Source organism: Pleurodeles waltl, chromosome 12 (genome assembly GCF_031143425.1).
Source record: "Pleurodeles waltl isolate 20211129_DDA chromosome 12, aPleWal1.hap1.20221129, whole genome shotgun sequence".
Lineage (NCBI taxonomy): Eukaryota > Metazoa > Chordata > Amphibia > Caudata > Salamandridae > Pleurodeles > Pleurodeles waltl.
In genome coordinates this window covers 654612744-654619976 of record NC_090451.1, presented here as the reverse complement: position 1 = coordinate 654619976, position 7233 = coordinate 654612744, and positions in this window count along the sequence as shown.

Sequence of the window (7233 nt, the reverse complement as noted above, 5' to 3'; positions counted from 1 at the left end):
GGCTCACATCCAGTGGTGATTATCTTTGGTGCTAAAATAGCCAAATGATTGGAAACGTTTAATAGAGGGAGGAGACCCATAAGTCTATAGAGATGTTACAACAATAATTCCATTCATAAATATTGACATGCTGATCTTAATCCAGCATAAGGCAGACTGTTCAGTCCCATCAAACATACTAGCAAGCTGACCAAGAACTGCAGTTCAAGCAATCTCAGTAATACTAACTATACTTTTTGTGTCAATGTATGGTCACGAGCAAGAGGACCATAAGGAAGAGGAGGCTTCACGCCTAAACAATATCCATGCTCATTTCCCCAGATCACACAGTACCTGTCACAGGCAGCCTAAGGTTGTTCTGTAACTCTGGATTGAAATTCACACCAACAGAGCTTTTCACACCCACAAATCAGTGTAGGGCTGTTTCCAAGATGTCACGCTATTACACCATGGAGTCTACATGATCCCTTTTGGATCTCAAGAAAAGTTGCTTCCATTTACCTAATACTCCAGCTCATTGATATCTGCTCTTTGAAATGGTAACACTGGCCACTTACTACAAAGTTCTTCCATTCTGCATCCATTTGATGTGTAGATATCTCATAAATTGACTGCATGGCGGAAGAGCGATACTGCCACAAAGTTCCTGTAAACCCATATTTAGATGACTTGCTAGTAAAAGGTACAACTCATTCGAAATGTGAAGACCAAACTTGGCAAATTATTTAGCTGTTTAACAAATTGGTGTTCACTGTCAATATTTAGAAATCGTTCTTAAAACCAGAATTTCCTGGTATCCAGGCTACATTGTATGGCTCCTAAAACATATCAAATGTAGTTGGCTTTTCCAAATGTGATTCCCCTTTACCAGAAGTCACATGGTAAGCCAGTGGAGACAGTAATGACAGTTTTTTGAATGATGACTTCCTTCATTGCTCTACGTCTAAATATATACTTTCGTATGCTCGTTTACAAGAAGGCCTAGCATGTTGGTCACTGGCAACAAGGGCGTCGGAAGACCTACTGTTGCAGCCCAGAGTATAGCGTGCAATTCATTGGTGAAACATGGCAAATATATTACCAGATAGATCCTATTTAGGCCCACTGCCACAAGACTTAGAATTGTCTGTGGTTGGGGAGCACACATGCCACTTACGACAGTGCAGGGCAAAGTCACACAGCGATACTATATTGCACTTCAGTGTGCTCGAGCTAAAGGTGGCCGAGTTAAAGTTACAAGTATTTCAGAGAGAATAGGACAAAGTGGAACACAGAGAACATGGCCTCCATGCATTTCATTATAAAACAACAATACGTTCACTTGCCACAGCTGTCGGTGATGGTACAATCAACTTGGAATTGGTCTCAAGATCACTATATTCATATGTGTCACCATGTTTTACATATCCTCCCAGGAATGGTCAGTGTCTTGCAGAAATCACATGGAAATGATTCATCCAGTGTGGTCAACTCTTACTTTCTAAAATGCTATTTCTAAAGGTGGCGAACCACACGCGCGCACACACACACACACACACACACCCCCACCCACCCACACCCACCCACCCATCTGTTCACTACATGAGTCAAACAAAGCCAAAGAGAAACAGTCAGATGTGCTCTACCAGTCATTAAAGAATGCCCTGTGCATAGAATGTTCTGGGACTTTGGTCCACACTACCCCTTCCTCACCCTTTCCCACTCCTGGCTTTCAATGACACAGTACATAGTTTGCAAAATGCTTTGGGTGCAAACGACTATGAGCCACCATCCTTGTTACCACATGGTTACAGCAATCATGTATCTTCCTGGAGCTGCCCATCCAACACTCTTCCCCTCTGTGGCAAAGTTAGTCGGCAAAGAGTTCAGTTGGTGCCCCCCCATCCACACAACCCCCCCCCCCCCCCCCCCCCACACACACACACACACACACACACACACACACACACCTACAATCTCTCATTTTGGTGATTTAGCATCTACCTCAGTCAAGTCCTCTTCGGTGTCCGTAGAGCATAAATTTGGAGGAGGAGCCTGCCTTCCCATGCCACGGCACCCAGTGCTTAAGAGGCATAGGGACAAGGCTACAAGCACTTCTCCACACCAGATTGTGAAAAAAAAAAAAACATGAGTTGGACATATAGTTCTTAAGACTCTCTACGAATGCTACTTCAACAGATTCCATAAGCCATTACTATGAGCCTGGAGGGTATGTGCTATTCAAAAACACAGACTGCAAACATAGCATGTTAGTCATCCATAGCAATGTTTTCAGCTCATAGTGTTTAAGATACGCGTGCAGTCCACTCACAGTCCCAATTCATGAAAGGAGTTGCATGCTTTGATTAATGTTTTACTAGACTTTCAGTTAGTGCACTGGGCTACCATTCCTATGGGGTAAAATAAAAATAGTAGATGGACTCTGTGCCCTAGTGCCGTGTAGGTTTCAAGAATATGATCACAGTCATTCTTTGCATGCTGGAAGAAAACTAAAGAACAACAGCCTGAGCCTGCTATTACAGGACCGAAGAGTACCTAGCATCTACAACATGGCATGCACTGATTGTTGCAGGTAAGTAACGTATTCATTCATGACTTGTAACCAGAGTCCTCCAGCGCTGATACATTTTAAAGAGTCACATGCACCATCATCTTAGAATGAAATGATTATGTTCTCTCAACAAGTATGCTGTGAAAGTCTGACGTTGCTGGCAGTTGGTTGTGTTAAATGTACCTGTTGTGATAAACTGGTAGACCATTTTGCAAGGGAATTTTAGCCTGATGAGATGGGATTAATTGAAAGCATGTGAATTATGAAAATGAGGAGGCTTTCGGGGCCAATACAGAGGGGGCCAATTCCCAAGAAACCGGGGAAAATTTCAAGGGCCCAAAACCCCTCAAAACAAGCAGTGACTCACAAGTCACTCAACCCCTTCACACAACACCAGTGGGGGAAAGACTAAGCCAGTTCTACAAATCTTGGGAGGAGATAACAACAGACACTTGGGTCTTAGCAATTATCCAACATGGTTATTGCATAGAATTTCTCCAACTCCCTCCAAACGTCCCACCGAAAACACAAAATATGTCCAAACAGCATTTAGACCTTCTACAACTAGAAGTTCAAGCATTACTGCAAAAAGACGCAATAGAATTAGTACCAGGTCCACAAAAGAACACAGGAGTTTACTCACTGTACTTTCTAATACCAAAAAAGGACAAAACTCTGAGACCAATATTAGATCTCAGAACATTAAACACCTTCATCAAATCAGAACACTTTCACATGGTCACGTTACAAGACGTAATACCACTACTGAAACAGCAGGACTACATGACAACCTTAGATCTCAAAGACGCGTATTTCCATATACCGATACATCCCTCGCACAGGAAATACCTACGGTTCGTATTCAAAGGAATACACTACCAATTCAAAGTGTTGCCATTCGGAATAACAACCGCGCCAAGAGTCTTTACGAAATGTCTAGCAGTAGTAGCTGCACATATCAGAAGGCAGCAAATACACGTGTTCCCGTACCTAGACGATTGGTTAATGAAAACCAACTCGCTAACAAAGTATTCACACCACACAGATTATGTTATACAAACCCTTTGCAAACTGGGTTTCTCAATCAACTATGCAAAGTCACACATTCTGCCGTGTCAAACACAGCAATACTTGGGAGCGACAATCAACACAACAAAGGGGATAGCCACTCCAAGTCCACAAAGGGTTCACAATTTTCACAAGTTGATACAAGCTATGTATCCATCACAAAAAGTACATGCAAAGATGGTATTAAAACTCCTAGGCATGATGTCCTCATGCATAGCCATTGTCCCAAACGCAAGATTGCACATGAGGCCTTTACAACAGTGCCTAGCATCACAATGGTCACACGCACAGGGTCAACTTCTAGATCTGGTGTTGATAGACCACCAAACATATATCTCGCTTCTATGGTGGAACAGTACAAATTTAAACAAAGGGCGGCCTTTCCAAGACCCAGTGCCACAATACGTGATAACAACAGATGCTTCCATGACAGGGTGGGGGGCACACCTCAATCAACGAAGCATACAAGGACAATGGGACGTACATCAAAGAAAGTTTCATATCAATCACCTCGAATTGTTAGCAGTATTTCTAGCGTTGAAAGCATTCCAACCCATAATAACCCACAAATACATTCTGGTCAAAACAGACAACATGACAACAATGTATTATTTAAACAAACGGGGGGAACACACTCAACACAGTTGTGTCTCCTAACACAAAAAATATGGCATTGGGCAATTCACAACCACATTCGCCTAATAGCACAGTTTATTCCAGGGATCCAGAACCAGCTAGCAGACAGTCTCTCTCGGGATCACCAACAGGTCCACGAATGGGAGATTCACACCCAAATCCTGAACACTTACTTCCAAATTTGGGGAACACCTCAAATAGATCTATTTGCAACAAAAGAAAACGCAAAATGCCAAAACTTCGCATCCAGGTACCGACACCGGCAATCTCAAGGCAATGCTCTATGGATGAATTGGTCAGGGATATTTGCATACGCTTTTCCCCCTCTCCCTCTCCTTCCATATCTAGTAAACAGATTGAGTCAAAACAAACTCAAACTCATTCTAATAGCACCAACATGGGCAAGACAACCTTGGTATACAACACTACTAGACCTGTCAGTAGTACCTCATGTCAAACTACCCAACAGGCCAGATCTGTTAACACAACACAAGCAACAAATCAGGCATCCAAACCCAGCATCGCTGAATCTAGCAATTTGGCTCCTGAAATCCTAGAATTTGGACACTTAAACCTCACACAGGAATGTATGGAGGTCATAAGACAAGCTAGAAGGCCATCCACTAGACACTGCTATGCAAGTAAATGGAAAAGATTTGTTTGCTACTGCCATAATAATCAAGTTCAACCATTGCATGCATCTCCAAAAGATGTTGTAGGGTATTTACTACATTTGCAAAAGTCAAATCTAGCTTTCTCTTCCATAAAGATACATCTCGCAGCAATATCTGCATACCTGCAAATTACTCATTCAACTTCCCTATTTAGAATACCTGTCATTAAAGCATTTATGGAAGGCCTAAAAAGAATTATACCACCAAGGACACCACCTGTTCCTTCATGGAACCTCAATATTGTCTTAACAAGACTCATGGGTCCACCTTTCGAACCCATGCATTCTTGCGAAATGCAATATCTAACGTGGAAAGTTGCATTTCTCATTGCCATTACATCGCTAAGAAGAGTAAGTGAAATTCAGACATTTACTATACAAGAACCATTTATTCAAATACACAAAAATAAGGTAGTTCTAAGAACCAACCCAAAATTCTTACCAAAGGTCATCTCACCATTCCACTTAAATCAAACAGTAGAATTGCCAGTGTTCTTTCCACAGCCAGACTCAATAGCTGAAAGAGCACTACATACATTAGACATCAAAAGAGCACTAATGTACTACATTGACAGAACAAAACTAATTAGGAAAACAAAACAACTATTTATTGCATTTCAAAAACCTCATACAGGAAATCCAATATCAAAACAAGGTATAGCTAGATGGATAGTTAGGTGCATCCAAACCTGCTATCTTAAAGCAAAGAGACAGCTGCCCATTACACCAAGGGCACACTCAACCAGAAAGAAAGGTGCTACCATGGCCTTTCTAGGAAATATTCCAATGAACGAAATATGTAAGGCAGCAACATGGTCTACGCCTCACACATTTACTAAGCACTACTGTGTAGACGTGTTATCTGCACAACAAGCCACAGTAGGTCAAGCTGTACTAACAACTTTATTTCAAACTACTTCAACTCCTACAGGCTGAACCACCGCTTTTGGGGAGATAACTGCTTACTAGTCTATGCACAGCATGTGTATCTGCAGCTACACATGCCACCAAACGGAAAATGTCACTTACCCAGTGTACACCTGTTCGTGGCATTAGTCGCTGCAGATTCACATGCGCCCACCCGCCTCCCCGGGAGCCTGTAGCCGTTTGGAAGTAATCTTCAACATTTGTAAATATATTACTTTAACCTTCATTTTGTACATACTTATTCATTCCATTGCATGGGCACTATTACTAACATACACAACTCCTACCTCACCCTCTGCAGGGAAAACAATCTAACATGGAGTCGATGCCCATGCGCAATGGAACCAAAGTAGGAGGAGTCCCTCGGTCTCGTCACTCGAAAAGACTTCTTCGAAGAAAAACAACTTGTAACACTCCGACCCAACACCAGACGGCGGACTATGCACAGCATGTGAATCTGCAGCGACTAATGCCACGAACAGATGTACACTGGGTAAGTGACATTTTCCTTTTCAAATAAAGGTTTTAGAAGACAAGCGAATTCAAAAGTGCCCACTGATAATTTGAATCCCTTTTTAAAAATACTGTTTAACATAGTAGTGTGTAATCCTGGATAAGAGTCTGAAAGTATTTTCATAGGTCAAATTGAGTATTATAAGTCAGATCGAAAAGTTAATAAATCTCAGTGGATTGGGGGGGGGGCGGGATGGCTTGCAGAAACAGGTGGGTCATTCCATGTCTGGCCCAGACACTGGCGGGTTTTTAACATTACTTGCGTGTTCTTAACATTACTTGTGTGCACCGTCTAATACCATTTCTCTCCTAATCTCAACCTCTAAAAGCTCATGAAGTGCTTTGAATCTGCTGGAAGGTAACTGAGGTGCAACATAAAACCTTAAAAAATATATGTAGTGATTCCGAGGCAGTGGCTATGATTGCTTTTCTATGCAGGATGGAGGCAGGCCCAGCATCTGCTGTCGTGATGGATGTGTGCTTAGAGGACCATCGCTTTCGATGGCATATTAGCCTCTCGTGGAGGCCTTAAATCTCGCCGCATGAGGGATCTCTGATAGCCTGTCGGAGCTGGAACATTGGTTCTTGTAGCTGACATCAATCTTTGACACAGCTCCAGAAAACTAGCTAAAAGGATGGGTCTGGGATGGCATTTATAGATTTGTTCACTCTGTGTACCTGCTCACTTGGTTTTTCCTTTGTGTGCATCCTCAGTGAGTCGTTTTTGTACAGTTTATGTGTTGTGTGTCTGCACTCTAATGCCCACTGTGGTCACTCTGGATGTTTAATAGAATCTGTGTATGTTTTTCACTGTGATTTCAGTATCTTTCCTGCTTTTTAGGAGGAATCACTCATGCCACAGTAG